The sequence below is a fragment of the Lepidochelys kempii genome, chromosome 9 (assembly GCF_965140265.1).
Source record: "Lepidochelys kempii isolate rLepKem1 chromosome 9, rLepKem1.hap2, whole genome shotgun sequence".
Taxonomy (NCBI): domain Eukaryota; kingdom Metazoa; phylum Chordata; order Testudines; family Cheloniidae; genus Lepidochelys; species Lepidochelys kempii.
The window spans coordinates 25,278,427-25,295,990 of record NC_133264.1 but is presented as its reverse complement, the minus strand read 5'-3'; the positions used below and the strand labels follow the sequence as shown (position 1 = coordinate 25,295,990).

The following is a 17,564-nucleotide window of genomic DNA, read 5'->3' as shown; positions in this document are numbered from 1 at the left end:
CAGCTGAGCTGAGGGGCATTTAAGAGGCTTGTAAGTAGACTACTAAATCCCCCTGAAAATCCAGGCAAATTCCAAGGCTGTCCTTTTCTCAGTAGGGGTGGGTGGGCTAATTACAAACCTATTTAAACATTGTGAGTTCAAGGGTTTGATTTAACCTTGAACAATATTTGGTTCACTTCATAATTAGGAGATGCTGTCAAAAAGGGAAGAAGAGAGGGTGAGAGAGGACATAGCCAATATGAAAACAAAGTGAATATTGGTGCTAAGAGTGGGCAGACTGAAAACACAAGAGTAAGGTTGAACTCCCCTGAAAGTCTGGGGGTTGGGAGTGAAAAAATTCTAATTACAAAATGAACAATGTACAACAGTGAGTATCCATTTGTCATTTCGTATCTTTATGTGGGAGTGGAGGGAGGGATTCTGTCTTGCTTTCATAAATTGCACGGGCTCTCTTTCAGTCAGAATAACTTTTTTAATTGAATCACCCTTAGGAAATAACCCTGCTTGATTGGCACCATAGAAGATGCTGGAACAATGAGGAGACAATTAGCATGGCCTCTGCACAAGCCTGACATGAATATTTGCAAAGCATTCCTTTTATTTTTTAAAGGATTTAAATTACAGAAATAAAAGGTTCATACACTAGAGCAAGTTTTGTGAACTCTGTTAACCCAAAAGAGTACTTCAAGCAGTTTGCCAAATCTCAAACTCCACAGGGTTCAGCCATCCCCAATTCTCACTTCAGTTGGGTGTCCACATAGGAAGTGGAGAAAAGAGATAGGACTTGGAAGTGTGCTGCCACCCTCAGAGCCCATGCCATGGAACAGACTTCCGATGGAGGTTGTGGAAGCTCTTTTGCTGAAGGTTTACAAAAGGAAGCTGGATAGCCATCTGTCTCGGGTAGTTTAGACACAACAAATCCTGTATCTTGGCAGGGGGTTAGACTAGACGACTCTTGCAGTCCCTTCTAACCTTATGATTCTATTAAAATAAATCTGAAGTAAATCATTCACATTAGTAGAATTACTCCTAAATTATTCTGGTGTAATCAAATTATTAGCCACTTGTATTCACAAACTATCTTTCCAACCTTTGTTAAAAACACCTTGGAATCTACAGTACAAATTTAATTGTCCTACTTTGTAAAGTTTACGGAATGGCTTCTAACAAAGACAGAAAAAGTGATAGATTATCCTGCTACATATATCAGGATAAGCTAACATGGATCTCAATGGAAACAAAAATAAACACAACAGAGTGTGAGTTATGATTTTGGTAATTCAAAAAAAGTTGATCACAGACTAAGGATCAGGCTTAGACCCATTATAAGGGATAATGTACTAGTTCAGTATTATAGATGCATAACTGCAGTAAATTCATGTGTATAATATGCTCTGGATATTAATCTTTAAAAGAAAAGGAGAAAAATATGACAGAAATTGAGAAGAGAGGAAAAAAGACAGATTTTTCTTACTGACTGCTGCAAAGCGGGGCAGAATGTCAAAGTCTGAAAGACCATACTCAGAGAATACTTATCAATGCTTTGCTGCCTCTCCCCTGCCAGAGCCTTTCTCTACCTGCAGAGGATTGTGTAGGACCCTAAGGGTCTGTCGTCTCATTACTCTATTGGCATAAGCAGTGCCTCACTGTATATATTCTATATATACTCCTGCTGGAGGGCATGCAGTGTATGTATTGTACATGCTGCAATAAGTGTAGACATAGCCTTATACAGAGTTTAAGAATACTGGGTACAGTTCTCATTGTTATAATACAATGAGCCATGGATGGATTGTACAATTATATATCTGCTACATACTAAGGGCTACATTGTGCCATTCTTACTCCTGTTGAGTACCATTGCAATCAATGTTATTACTCAGGAAGTATGGCACTGCTTGATATGAGTAATAAGGGCAGAATCTAGGGTGACCTGATATCCCGATTTTATAGGGACAGTCCTGATTTTAGGGTCTTGTTCTTATATAGGCTCCTATTACCCCCTCTCCCCCACCCCATCCCGACTTTTCACATTTGCTATCTGGTCACCCTAGGAGAATCTGGCCTAAACATAGGAAGAAAAAAATATATAAATTGTTTCAAAGTAACATCTAGAGCACTGGACAAATATTGCACAACCCTACAAAATAACAAACCACTGCACTTCATCCACTGCAGCAACAAATCAATGCAACTATAGAATTTCAACCCACATCATTCACATTGTGTTTAAAACCTATATTGTAGTCTCATTTCCCAATGATGTAAGCAAATAGCCTGAAAGAAGAATGAGTTCTATTTCCATGTCACAGATTAGGCGGCTCTACATCCGTGCACAATGAGATAAATAATGGATTTTGCTCCAATTAAGTGTCCCTTTTGGGTCTTTTTATCCCAGATGACAAAATACAAGGCTTGCACAGCATAAATAGTAGGCATCCTTCAGTCCATGGATATGTGCCCCCGAGAGGTAAAGAATTTACTCAGTTAGTTTTATGGCAGCCACGAACGTGGCTGAGGAGACCCACTCAAATGAGGCAATCTCTGCTGCATCTGTCACATTTAAAGGTGATGTTTCGACCCTTTGGGCTCTGCCTTCTCCGAGCTCTTTTCTCCTCTGCCAAGCTGGACAGCTTCCTCTCAGAACTCCAAAGACCTTTGTTAAGCTCTTGTTTCCAAAGGCTTCGGTCTTGAGTGTGTTCTTCCCATTTGTCCACATCCATATTCATTTCTTTGAGGTCTCGCTTGCACACATCCTTGAAACGCAATTTTGGATGTCCTTTGGGTCTTTTTCCAGATACCAGTTCGCTGTAGAGGATGTCCTTTGGGATGTGCCCATCATTCGTTCAGCACACATACCCAAGCCAGTGGAGGCATCTATGCTTCAGCAGTGTTTGCTTGCTGGGTATGCTGGCCCGTTCGAGCACCTCAGTGTTGGTGACTGTCCCTCCAGGAGATTCGAAAGATTCAACGAAGGCAACACATATGAAAGCTGTTGAGCCTCTTTTCCTGATGAGAGTATAGTGTCCATGTCTCGCTTCCATACAAAAGTGTGCTTATAACACATGCATGATATACACAGATCTTTGTGTGTTCTGTCAGTTTGTTGTTTTGCCAGACCCTCTTGTTCAGTCTAGACATTGTTGTGGTGGCTTTTCCAATGTGGATGCTGAGTTGTTTCAAGGGAAAGGTGGACTGCGATAGTGGACCCCAGGTATGTGAACTTGTTCAACACTTCAAGCTTGTTGATCTTGATGGAGATTGCTTCCTCAACTCCTTGGCACATTATTTTAGTCTTTTTTTAGGCTTATAGTAAGCCCAAAGTCCTGGCAGGTTTCTGTGTGGGTTGTCACTGCTGCATTGTCAGCGAAGAGGGGGCGTTGAATAAGGGCCTCCCAAGTCTTGGTTTTAGATCTGAGTCTTGCAAGATTGAACAGCTTTCCATCAGATCTTGTGTGCAAGTAGATTCCTTCAGGTGAGGAACCAAAAACTTGTTTCAGTAGCAGAGAGAAGAAGATCCCAAACAGAGTTGGGGCAAGTACACAACCTAGCTTAACGCCGCTACGAATCTGAAAAGCCTCAAAAACTGAGCTGTCCAATTGGTCTGTGCTGTACATGTTTTCATGGAAGAATCGAATCATGCTTAAGAGCTTGGTGGGGGGGCTGCACTGTGATTCAGGATAGATTCTGTCTGCAAGGGTCTGAAGTCTGTTCAGGACAACTCGGGCAAAGGCTTTTCCCATTATATTAAGAAGGGAAATGCCATGATAGTTGTTACAGTCGCTCATCACCCTTGTTTTTATAGAGAGTGATGATGCTGGTGTCTCTCATTTCCAGCACAAGCAGAGCAACTCATGAAGATGTTGCAGTAGAATAGGTTTTCTGCATTTTATGACCTCAGACAGTATGCAGTCTTTTCCAAGGGTCTTTCCATTGGGGAGGCCATCTATGGCAAGACTAAGCTCCTCGACAGTTGGTTCATCATCGAGTTGGTTCATAACAGGCAGGCTTTTGATGGCATTGATGGCTGCATCCGTAACAATATTTTCATGAGAATAAAACTCAGAGTAGAGTTCTACCCAGCAATCCATCTTCTTGATGCAGTCGTTGATTGTTTCCCCTGTTGCTGATTTCAATGGAACTGTCTTCTTTGAAGTTGGACCCAAGACTTTCTTGATCCCGTCATACATGTTTCTGATGTTGCCTGCATCAGCTGCTACTTGGATGCTTTCACATAAGTGCAGCCATTCAAGAGAATGTTGCACAGCATAAATCCTGTACTAAAATGGAAAAAAAAGAGAATGGAAATCCCTGTCCCTTTGGGTCTCCTGGCTGTTAGACCACAGTGAGAATTCTCATGTAATCAAGTCCAAATCATGCTTCTTACATCACTTCCAGCAATAGATCTGGGGAGAGGAAAAGAATGGCCATTCTGAATAGCCCACATTAGTTTCTGCAGAGTCTCTTAAAAAACCTTAAAGGCCAAAATATGCATACTTGAGTGCCTAAAAATAGACAACCAAATCCATAGTGAGGCATCTAAATAAGGGCTTGATCCTACCTTCTTTGAAGTCCATGGCAAAGCTCCCATTGACTTTCAAGGTGCAGGCCTAAGGGGCCTGACCTACAGCTCTAAAAATCCAGCCACTTGCTTAGGTCCCCAGGTAGGGGATTTAACTGCCTAACTTCAGACATTTGAAATTTTTGGCCTAAGTTCCTGGCTCTTCTAATCAAATACGAGCTTCAAATATGAGCCACTGCTACTGCCTACTGAGTCCCTAAAAACACAATATAAGAGGTATAAACTTTTCCGTTAATCTCACCTGGTATTAGTGCTGAAACTCAGTGATTACAATTTAAAACCCAGTGTTAACTATTTCACTGCTGCCCATTTTAGTAGAAAGATCCAGCTTATCAGTATATTTACCTCCTGTGATTAGGTGTAGTAGAAGACTAGAGTGAGAGTGAGAGACAGAGAGGCAGGCAAGGTGGGCTGTAAAGGGACTCACCCTCTCCCCCAAAAGTCATACTAATAACTAGTAGAATCCTGCAGCACCTAGCCTCTACGTTTTCCCAACCTCTGTCCAACAGGAGATCAGAAGAAGAGAAATGATCTGCTGGGTTTTCCAACCCTGGGTTCAAGTTGGAGGAATGGGAAGCTAGGGGATTTTCCTGCCCTTGTCTCATGATAGAGTTGTTAGGTAGAGGAAGGAGATGCCATTGGCCTCCTGCTGTCTTTGCTGGATTTATTCATTCCTTTCTCAGATATGGGGATTGAGGTAAGCTGCTATTGGGGTTCTCTGTGCCGTACTTAGAAGAGGGAATGTAGAGTTGTGGAGAGAAATGGTTATCCCCGACGTTCCTTTTCACAACTGGGGAAACTGTTCTTACGATTAGGAAGTTTTTCCTGAGATTTAGATTAAATCTACTACACTGTATTTGAACCCATTGCCTCTTGTCCTGCCTTATGTGAGAGAACAACTTTTCTCCATCTTTTTTATGGCAGCCTTTAAAGTATTGAAAGACTGCTATCATGTTCCCACCTCGGTCTCCTCTTTTCCAAACTAAACATTCCCAGTTCCTTCAGCCTTTGCTCATATGGCTCCTTTCCAGTCTCTCTCTATCCTTTCAATACAGTAGTGACCAAAACTGGACACATTACTCCAGCTGAGGCCTAACCACTGCTGAGAAGAGCAGTACTATTACCCCACTTGAGACCTTCCTCCAATCTGACATCATTTCATTAATAGTTACTCTTTGTTTGCAGTTGTTTAACTAATCATGTATCCACTGAATGGTAGTTCCTCTAAGTCCGCATATCTCCAGCTTACTTATCAGAATGTCATGTGGGACTGTGTCAGAAGCCTTGCTGAAGTCCAGGTATATTATGTCCACTGCATTCCCCTATCCACCAAACCAGTTATTTTGGTGTATTAAAGAGCAGAATGTACTTGGGCGAGACTTTATTTTGAGTCAAACTGAATTTGCTGAGCTTGTTCTTTGAATTTAGTTATTCAGCCATCCAATGCAGCACAAGAAAATACTTCTTTTCTGCAGCATTATAGCCCAAATGAATTATTGCCACATCCCTGTGTTTAAAAAAAAAAAAAGAGGCATTTTCCCAGGTGCACCATTTAAGGAGGCAGCAATAGGGTAGCCTATTACCTCCCCTAGATTTTGTTGATGTTCATTGGTAGTCAGACTGTCTGATTCAAGATGTAGCAAGCAGAAGCAGATCTGCCCCTAGAGAGAGTGCATGGTCAGAGAAAGAGGCAGATCCTGCCTGTACGTGGCATGCAGCTCTGAGCAATTAAAATTGCTAGATCTTGAAAAGTGCTAAGCATGTCAAAAAGTGAACATGATATTTACTAAATTTAGAGAATTCACAGGGATTAGGAACTATAGAAATGAGGAGTACAATTTATATGCAGTAAAAATACCAAAGAGGAATTTTTGACTTTGAAATGTACAGATTGCACAAAAGGGGAAGTATTACCCCACCCCCAAAAATAAACAAGAGGGAGAATATGCACATACAGTCTTTCAAGACAGCTAAATTATAATTTAAATAGATAAGAATAGATTAATGGATTAAGAATAGAATCCAAACATCAAAATAACAGTGGCCTCTGATTGCAAAGAGGAGAGGAGCAGGAAGACAATATAAAAATTCAGTCAGCTACTGCATAACTAGGAAGGAACAAATGCAACTTGATCACCATGTGTGAGTTCAGAAAAGAATTTTCCTCCAAGTCAGATTGGCAGTGATCTTGGGGGGAGGTTTTTCCCTTCTTCTGCAGTGTGTGGGTGTGGGTCACTTGCGAGGATTACCTGGGCATATCTCACTTAATAATTACCCTGCCATTGTGGGGGCCTTGGGCACTGGTGCACCCCAATCCCTCCTATTCGCTCCCTGTGAACATAATAGTTTAGTCTCCGGTGGACTGTTATACATTGGTCTCATTTTGTTTGTTGAGTTTAGTGTGTGGGTACTGGTTGGTGTTGGTGGCCTGTGATATATAGCAGGTGAAGCTAGGTGATCTGGCCCTAAACTCTATGACTCTAACTTTAATACGCCAAGCACTGAAAATACTAAGTGAAGCACTGCATGTGTCTCTAAACTAGTATACAGCAGATAAGCATTTAAAAGCCAGTTACTATAAAAGAGAGTTCACAACAAGCTCCCTCCCTGCAGTGTTGATATGCCAGAAACTGTTAACAAAAAAAAGACACTGCCATTGCTCCAGGTTTGCTCGCGTATATGCAAATATTAAAGTTTAAAAGGTAGTGATGATAAAACAAATGAAAACAGTTCAAACCAAGGGCAAATACAATACTGAAGTGCTGTTCATTTTTCATACAAACAATGTATAATACCACAGGACTGGCACAGAAAAATACTAAGCACATGCCTGTGAATACCAAGCAGCTAAATAAAAAATATTAATGAAAATCATATAAAACTACTCTCCTCATTCAAACATATACCATGCGATGTTGCACATTATAAAGTCTAACCACACAAGTCCTCTGTGCCTGAGTTAAGGTACCTTCTAGAACTTAATTCTAGCATTTTGCAGAAATAATGTTCCCTTAACAAGCAGTTTTTTCATTATACAGTTTTAGCTTCATTTACCAGCCAGTACTGTAAGTCCTCAGTAGAAAACGCCTTGGGAAACATCAACTTCTTCCTACTCAACTAGGTTAATGGAACTGATTCTTTTATGTTTTACTATCAACTGATTTTCATGTCTAATAGGTACAGAGTAAGTGTGACCTGGAATTGATTTGTATTGATATGGATAATATCATGAAATGTTTCCCTGATTCCCTGAATAATTGAATTTGCAGACATGAAGTCAGCATACACGATGCAAGGAGCTGACAAAGTCTGCAGTTTACACACTTGAATAAAGTCTCATTTCACGGATTTGTCAACCTTCTGACTGCACTACACTTCACAACCTCTAAAAGTCAACCCCCAACCACAAGAAGAGTTATAATCCCAAGAAGAGTTATTATCCTGGACAAAGCTACTGTGTATCTAAAATATTTCCAGTGATTCATGCCCAGATCCTTCAACTCCCATCCTAAAAGTAGGAGGGCCCATTCTCACTGTAATCTCCTTCACTTGATGAGAGCTGTCTGGTTTCTTTCTTAAACTCACCAACTACTGCCTACTTAAAAGCAGAGCTATGCAACACATTCAGTTTGAACCTTAACACACACACACACACACAAATAAACCTTTGATCAAATCCAGCCTGCATTCAGAAACTAGCAATGATTCACACAAATTTGCTTGAGTCTGTGAACGCTCTATCAAAGTGGGATAGGAGTTTCTTTACTCTATCCCAGCTCACAGACACTTTGAGGCTATTGTGCATCTCAGTTCTGAAGTGAGACAAGTTACACAGCATTTCCCCAGTGTCCCTGACTAGTGGTGTCTACTGTGAGCAATCAGAAGGGAAGGCAGAAACTATATCACTTTGTTTCTTAGGTTGCAGTTAAGGTTATGTCGCTTGTCCAGACAGAAAAGTCAGAGAAAATAAACATTTCAACTCAGCTTTGGGCAGTAGTCTAGGCCAGTATGTTACTAGCCTTCATTCCATCAGTTAGTGGAAAATTAAATTATTATTATTATTTAGCCTAATTATATGTATTACTTGTATAGCTTTGCAAGAGAAAAGTTCTCTGACTCAAAATCCTGGTTCAGCTAATGCCACTACATCCTATGCCAACCAGGTCCAACTTTCCTACAGCTCCAGCTGTCTGCTCTGGCTACCCAGCAGGTGCACATACAAGCTTCTTCCCTTGGCCACAGTGTTGCTCTGTCACCCCACGATCACTGTTCTAATAACACTACCCTTATAACATATTCCTATATTTACTTATCCTCCCACTTACCTATAGTTCCTATGATCCTTCCTGACCACGGTTCACCTCTTTGCAGCACTGATTTTGAGTGACAATCTGATTGATATCTCCTGTAGGAAAATGGTCCCCAAAGACAGACCACACTCTAATCTGATCCCCAGCAGACAGCACCTGCCTCCCAGGTTATCACTCCATCTGCCTACTGTCCTTATTACTACAATCTCCCACAATGCTTGCTTTCTCCTTCTCTTTCTTACTGCATTTATATTATGCTCATCCAATGTGGTGTCTCCTCTTCCCCATGTATAAAGTGTGTATGTCACTTATTATCTATAGTTAATTTGCTCCCTCCTCTCACAAAAGAAAAAGCCTCTGTGTTGTCTTCTAATCAACACTTACAATCATATTTTCCAATATGGTCACTAGTCCAATTTCTGGTCCCAGTGAGCCAATGTTAACTCAAACTTTGCCTGTGGGTTTGCAGTGAGATTCAAACATACAGCAAACCAGATGTGTTTGCAGCCAAACCTTTTCAAACGTCAAGGATTGCAAACTCATCTGAATCAGTTGTGGTATAAAACTTATCAACCTGCTCACACCAGCCATGGAGGGGTTTACAGTACTCTACTACTGAAGCCTGAATCATTTAGAAATTCTAACAAACCTTTTGAGAGCTGTGATCTCTTTGGAATTCAGGGATTATAACCCAGTTAGTCTGCAATCATATGAAACACAAAGAAAGGAATTCTGAATCTTGTATATGATGAACCTAGAGCCATGAATTCACAATCTGTTTTACAGCAACCATCATCTGGTCCGTCAGCCTCCTGGATAACTTCTCTGCTGCTGAAGCAAGAGGAAGCTGACAGATTTAATCAAGGCCCTCATACCAAAATAGACGATGTTAAACTTGCTTTGCTTTACTCTACACTGAGTCATTTGGAGGAAACCATCTTCTTAAATGAATAATTTACAAAGCAAAATACTCAGACCACAGACTTGTTTAGATACAGTAAAGGAGACATTACAATTATATACTATTGTAAGAGAATGCAACATCGGTAGCCAGGAGTTGAATTAAAGTCTGGGAAAGAAAAATAAATAAATCAACCTCAATCAAAACAAGCTGCAGCGCTGGGGACAGCAGGGAAAGAACTATCTGAGTGAGCTGACAGCTTCTTACTGAGAAATTGTGTCCCTAAGTTTGGGTGTGGAAAGCGATCATTTAGGAAGCATGGTTTAGTAGCTAAAAAATGGAATATGGAAAGTCAGGAGATGAAAATTCAATTCCCCACTCACTTGCTGTGTGACCTTAGACAGGTAATCTAACCTGTCTGTGTCTCAGTTTCCAAAGCTGTAAAATGGAGATAATATTGTAATAATAATAACGTACCTCACTGAGAAGATTAATTTATTAACATTCACAAAATGTTTTGAGAGGTTCAAGCGGAAAATGCTATCTGAGTGTGGAAAATTTTTATTATTATAGGCAGCACAGCCAGCAATGCCTATAGTTGCTTGACAATTTCCATTATGAGACCCTATTTTCAGTTGTTTATAACGTTGCCAAACTTTAATCATTTCAGTTGAAATTTTCCATGCCAGGTGACTGCATCAGGCTGACTTTATTTTATTTTATTCAAATTTCAGCTAAACTAGTTCAGCAATATGTTGTTTTTCCCATGTTAAAATTTCTTACAACTGTTTTGTTGAGAATTTCTAGTACCTCCATACTTTGGAGCAAAGATTTGTAATTTGGCTAGTGGTGGGTGGGAGGAGTTGACATGGTGCCAGGGTTGTGACTTTTGCTGTCCCCATGAAAATTCCCACAAATTTGGACGAGTTATAAGCCTCTGAAAAATCTGTTTGCACATACTCAATAGAGATTTGTTGCAGATTAGCAGTTCCATTCTCTGAAGATTCCATCTGCACTGAGCATGCTCCCTCTTGGGAATGCAAGGGCTGAGCAGGACTTTCCTTGCAATAGCTGTTTCTTGCTGATGCGGATCACTCTGGCACTGTACGCAGGACCTGAGAGGAAGCAGTCTAGGCAACCCTAATTTTGGCCTTTCCTAACTTTCGAATGCCTGACTTTTCAACCTAATGTTCTTTTAATGTAGTGTTTTGTAATATAATTTATATATTAAGGGTGGGCATTAGATCTCATCAAAATGACCAGCGTTCAAAGGGAATGTATCAACTTTTCTCAACGTTATCACATAGTCATTTTAAATGGCTACTTATTTTGTTAAATGTCATTCAGAGAGTACCTTGACAACAAAATGCCTGATGTTGCTGCCCTAGTCATATGAGCCAATACAATATTGAATGGATTACTCGCTGTTCTTCCATTGATTGCATGTGACTGTGAGTTGACCTATTGTGATGCAACTTGTTCTAAGTATACAGTAAAGTGCATCTTTCTATTATAGATAGTGCTGGATTATCTGGAAGCACATTACTGTGTGTACTTTACATGTTTCCAGGATAACTGCATCTCAAAAATCTGGTGCAGGGAAAAAAATGTAGCCATTCTGAAACCAGAAAAACTAGTGGCAGATCCCAAGAGCTATCAAACAATTCTTCTCCTTTGTGTCTATGCAAGCTTATGGAGAGACAGATTCTGATGTCCATCAATGAGGTTATCAAACCACAACTGCCTTCAAATGAGGATGGTGTACCGAGGATCAAGTCATTTGCTTAATACAAGACATTGAAGATGCCTTTGAGAAGGGCAAGAAAGTTGCTTCCATTCTGGTGGATATGTTAGCTTCATATAAGACTGTCTGGCATACAAGGCTGACTGCCAAGTTGTTCCAGACTGCAAGCCCATGGAGTACGGTTCATCATAATGAATTGATGCTTCATCTTGCAAGCAGGAGACAAAGTCTGCTGGCTTAGGCATCTCTGTTACAGACTCCCACAATGATCCATTCTAGCTCCTCTCTTTTTCAACATATATACTTATAAACTACCAACACCTAAGCCAATTAGTATGTATATTCAGATGACATCCATCCCACTGATGGGGGTAACATTCTACGCAATGTTGAAGATTTACTCTGCCAAGACATGAATGCCCTGGCCACTTACCTTTGTCCGTGTGATACCAGAGAAACTCCATTTTGAAGTCCCCAGACTCCATCTTGTACCCCAGCCTCTATGTTGAATGAGCAAGAGTCACTCCACCATTAGATGAAAGCTGTAGGTCACTTAGCACTGAAATTGACAGTAGATTTATTACTATATTTATTATATTTATTATTAATTATATTTATTGGCAGCAAAAGCAGAGGTGAGGCAGTTGTTGATCATGAGGTTGGGTACATTAAAAACAATATTGTGATGTGGTAGGTGCTCTGCAGAACTCTGACAGGAAAATATTAGCAAAAGTAAGCAAAACAACTGTCAATCAAGCCTCTCAGCATAGTATATAAACAGCGTTTCAGAGATACAGATAGCAGAAGAGAAGGTGCAAGGAGTGTAGAGACTGTGCAGAGAGTAAGAGTGCTAGAGTGCATGTAGAAGTTGGAACAGGAGGAGCAGAAACCAGAGAAGGATCCAAAGATGAGACTTAACATGAAAGACACTGAAAGACTGTTACCAGCAGCTGTCAGCAACCTGTGGAAGACTGGCCATCTGAAGCAAGGCGCAGCCACATAGCATCACTTCAAACTCTATGGCAATTGAGTTTGGGGTGCTCTCTAGCTTGTTGTGAGGGTTTTGTGTTTTATAGCATCAGTAAGGGGTGTTGTTAGGTTGTTATTGTGTTAGGGATTTGTGTTACTTGTGTTTGCACCAACAAAGGGTGCTTTGTTTTGGAACACTGCTTGTGTCAATCATTTATCAGAGGGCTGTATCTGTATCCTCTAAGAAATTCCTTAGACATCCTGGAGACCCGTACCTGAGGAGAACAGATTGGCCAGGTGATCATTCAGATGGAAGATTGTGGCCACTGTCTTAGACGCTACTTGTTACCCTAAAAACAGAAGTTAAGTACCCCCAGAATAGCTCAACTATTGCCCCCTCCTGGGTTTACCAAGAGTTCCCTCAAAACAGCCCAACTCTTCACCTATTATAACCAATCTACCGCTTACAGTCTCTGCTGAGGATTGTTCACTCCCTTTTTAGCTAGTTGCCACTTATTTAGGAGTCAAACTGTACTGTAGTCTATCTTAATGGTCCCAAGTAGAACACAAAGAAAAAGATCATCTCCTACACAGCCTTGATCCAAAAGCTAGCAGGAACCTCCTGGGAAGCCGAAGCAATGTTCTACAAACCTCAGTTCTGGCACTGCTGTTCGCTTCAGAGGAATGCAGTGCAGCAGTGTGGGGAAAAAGATGGCATAGCATCTCATTGATTTGGAGCTGAACACTGTCACCCATATCATTAGTGGCTGCCTTAACCATATATTAACATCTAATTTATGTGTTGGCTCACATAGCTCCCCCAAAACTTTGATGAGATTGTGATGGGTTGGATCACAGAAACTCCCTGGGGGCTGCCAACTGATGTGCCAAAACTACTTCTGCCTCTGCTTTCCCTGCCAGCTTGGGACTCCAGCACCCTGTCTTGTTGAACCAGACAAGCCAGTCTGCTCCAACACAGACCCAGGGTCTGAACCACATGCCCCAAAGCTACAGACTTAACTGAAAGCAGCTTAAGAAATGTTCCTGTCTTTAACACTCGGATGCCCAAGTCCCAATGGGATCCAAACCCCAAATAAATCCATTTTACACTGTATAAAGCTTATACAGGGTAAACTCATAAATTGTTCACCTTCTATAACACTGATAGAGATCAGAGTAGCAGCCGTGTTAGTCTGTATTCGCAAAAAGAAAAGGAGTTCTTGTGGCAGTTTAGAGACTAACAAATTTATTTGAGCATAAGCTTTTGTGAGCTACAGCTCACTTCATTGGACGCATTGAGCTGTAGCTCACGAAAGCTTATGCTCAAATAAATTTGTTAGTCTCTAAGGTGCCACAAGTACTCCTTTTCTTTTTACTGATAGAGAGATATGCACAGCTGTCCCCCCCGCCCAGGTATTAATACATACCCTGGGTTAATTAATAAGTAAAAAGTGATTTTATTAAATACAGAAAGTAGGATTTAAGTGGTTCCAAGTGGTAACAGACAGAACAAAGTGAATTACCAAGCAAAATAAAATAAAACACACAAGTCTAAGTCTAGTACAGATAAAATCTCACCCTCAGAGATGTTTCAATAAGTTTCTTTCACAGACTAGATACCTTCCTAATCTGGGCACAATCCTTTCCCCTGATACAGCCCTTGTTCCAGTTCAGGTGGTAGCTAGGGGATTTCTCATGATTGCCACCCCCTTTGTTCTATTCCACCCACTTATATCTTTTGCATAAGGTGGGAATCCTTTGTCCCCCTGGGTTGCCACCCCTCCTTCTCAATGGAAAAGCACCAGGTTAAAGATGGATTCCAGTTCAGGTTATTATCACATGTCACTGTAACACTTCATTACCCACTTGCCAGCCCACAGATATACAGGAAGACTTACAAGTAAAACAGAGCCATCTACAGGTAATTGTCCTGTTTAATGGGACCCATTAAGATTCCAAACCACCATTAATGGCCCACACTTTGCATAACTACAATAGGACCTCAGAGTTATATTTCACATTTCTAGTTTCAGATACAAGAGTGATACATTTATACAAATAGGATGACCACACTCGGTAGATTATAAGCTTTGTAATGATACCTTACAAGAGACCTTTTGCATGAAGCATATTCCAATTACATTATCTTCACACTCATTAGCATATTTTTATAAAATCATATAGAGTGCAATGTGACAGAGACACCATCACCCATAAAACTGCATGGAGGGATAGGACAGATGAAACCATCTGCTGCACACAAGGCCTGACAATGGTTCCAATACGTGCAAATAAGCAACTCACATTTCCCACAAGATCTGCCCACCTCCAGAGGAAAACACCTGCCCCTGTAGTTCCTGCTGACTTTCCACACCTGACTTTTCAATATTCTTTTGAGGTGGCCATTCGTGCATTCATGTCCAGTGCTGCCAGTCCAGTGCCTATCTCAAATGAACAACAACATATCAGGGCCGACAGCTATGACTTTATGGAGTGGCACCAACTCTGGGATAGAGAGACAGGCATGCTGATGAACTTCAGAAGCCCTAGTTTACAATCTGGGATGCTTATCCTGAACTAGGCTTAATAGGCTACTGACTAGAATAGACATAGTGGCTCCCACAATGCAGAAATTTGGCTTAGTCCAGTCTTCACAGTGTGACTGCAGGGCAGTGATGCAGACAGTCAAATGTAGTGGAGTGCACAATTAGAAGATTGGATGGTCAACAGCAACACCTTACTACCCTCAATGATGCAACAGTTAGATGGCTGAACAATTTAGATAATGACTTGTGATGCATGAAGCTGGGGGGAAAGTACCTGGAAGTAAAGTTTCAGAAGAAGCAGATTTCTTTAACCTCTTCTTTTGAAGAGATCATGTCACTAGTATGAAGGACTGCCATCAGATCTCCCTTAGACAAACTGCTGGCACAGAAACCTGTATGTTTCAAGCCAGAGACATTGATTCAATGGCAATGTGCCATTCTATTGATACTATTTCCATTCTCTGATTCTGTAAGTGGCATGCTGTATTCTCTTTGACTACCAAATTACCACTTTTTCATGTATCGGCTTCAACTTAGTAGTCATCTTTTAGAATACAGAAAGTTATCAGGGAGTAACCCCAGATCCCATTAAAGTTACCACATAGTGCCTGATTCTGCAAACCCTTACTCCTGTGGTTATTCTCACTGAAACCAATATGACTACTCAAGAGACTAAGTGTTACTTACATGAGTACAATTTGAGAGGACTGGCCATTTATTATGACACTAAAATGCCTAGGATTATAAACTGTTATAAACTATTATAAAATTTAGGGAGAACTTGTTTCTGTTTCTTTTCTTTCTTTGTTTTTTCTTTAAATAACACGAACAAATGAGCAAATTGAATTACAGTAAGGAATCTGATCATGCACACAAATATTCTGAGAGAACATCACATGAGTTAAAGCATTATGCTGTCATTTATTTGGTTCACCATGGCAGTAGAGGCATATCTAATAAATATATTTATTTTTTCCATGAATGGAATGACCTTTTTGTTATCTCTAAAAAATACAGCGCATAAAAAGATTAGAGAATGTAGTCCTGAAGTCGTCTTAGCAATCCTTTCATATTTTTGGTACCCTTTACTGCACTGGCCAGATCCTCAGCTGGTGAAAATGGATGTTGCTCTACTGAAGTAAAGGGAGCTGTGCAAATTGACACTAGCTGAAGATGTGGCCCATTGAGCCCAAACTGTTACCTCTTCACTCATCTCTTAAGCAGAATATATTTATATGGGATTCTTGCCTGAATAAAGGCTGAGGAAGAACTTCAGAATTTGATCCACAGATTAAACAACTGATTAACCCCTACATCTGCTAGCCTGTAATCTCTTCTCTCCCCCATCCCCTCCAAACTAGGGGCTCTAAAACAACTGGACAAATAAGGGATGCAGACTTAGGTATTTTAGTCTCTTTTGAGCAGATTTTAAAGTTACTTTCCCCTCTTCCTCCCTCTGCAATGGGCCCCAAAGTATTGGCACTTCTTTTGTTCACCTCAGAACATTTTGAAAAATGAAACCTTGGGGCTCATTTTAACTCAGACCACTCCCATTTTCCTCTACTTCTGGAACTTTACTGTACTTTAAATATCAGGGGGTTGGGGGAGAACCTACTACACTCACATAATCAGACTCATTTTAAAATGTTTTTAAATGGCTAGTCTGCCGCCACCATTTGTAAGAAGGATAATGGGTAGAAGGCTTGGAATTATGACTGTGTAAAGGGTGATTTTAAGGCAGTAGAAAGATGGATAGTCGTGGAAGCAGATGGCTTGCTGTAATAACTGAAGTGGCAGGAATGAAAGACTAATGCATGAGAGGTTGAAATTGAGACGTTTGAATTAATAAGTCTCTAGAAAAGATTAGAGTAGGGTGGTTATTACTCTGCATTTAGTTTTACACTGGAAGAAAATGTGGTATCTCTGTTCTGTTAGTTTTTGAATGTGCCCCTTTCTTGCCTTCACTGGATGCTTCTCTGCCTTTCTGCTCAGTCTATAAAAAACTTCTGTTCGTTTTTATTCCTTTAATAGGCTGTCCTACTTAATTGTAGGCTGTTCACCCTCGTCTTACTGATGGGTGGTTGGGACCATTTGCTGTGCAGCTCAGAAAGGAAATTAGTTCTTAATGTTCACCCTTCCCCATTAAAGAAAGGGTGCAGCTCTGAGGTGGCAGATATTTTCGTTTGCGGAGCTGGTAATATCAGAGCTGAGACATTTCAACTGGCACTTGCATCCCTGAAACACTATATGGGCTTCTAGGAAAGGGGGTGTGGGGAATGGTAATAAAAATCTATCCGTTGCCTGTTTGGCACGTTAGTAACAGCAATCAAACTACTGCCGTTAACGGTGTAGCTAGTAGCGTGATTCCCACTAGCAAGGCGCCAAACACGCACATGGCTATCTTTACTTTGTCAGAGAATCCTGAGAAAAGTACAGGTCAGGGCCATTCCCATACCCAGCCCCCTTCTGAATGCAAAAAGTCTCCCCTGTCTGTCTCTCCCTCTTCAGAAAG

At 40.8% G+C, this 17,564-nt stretch overlaps 1 non-coding gene across 1 annotated transcript; it reads left to right on the top strand.

The window, feature by feature from the left end:
- Nucleotides 1-500: 500 nt before the first annotated feature.
- Nucleotides 501-603, top strand: LOC140917804 (U6 spliceosomal RNA). The gene has a single exon (XR_012160996.1). It is a non-coding gene; the product is annotated as a U6 spliceosomal RNA (small nuclear RNA).
- Nucleotides 604-17,564: the final 16,961 nt, after the last annotated feature.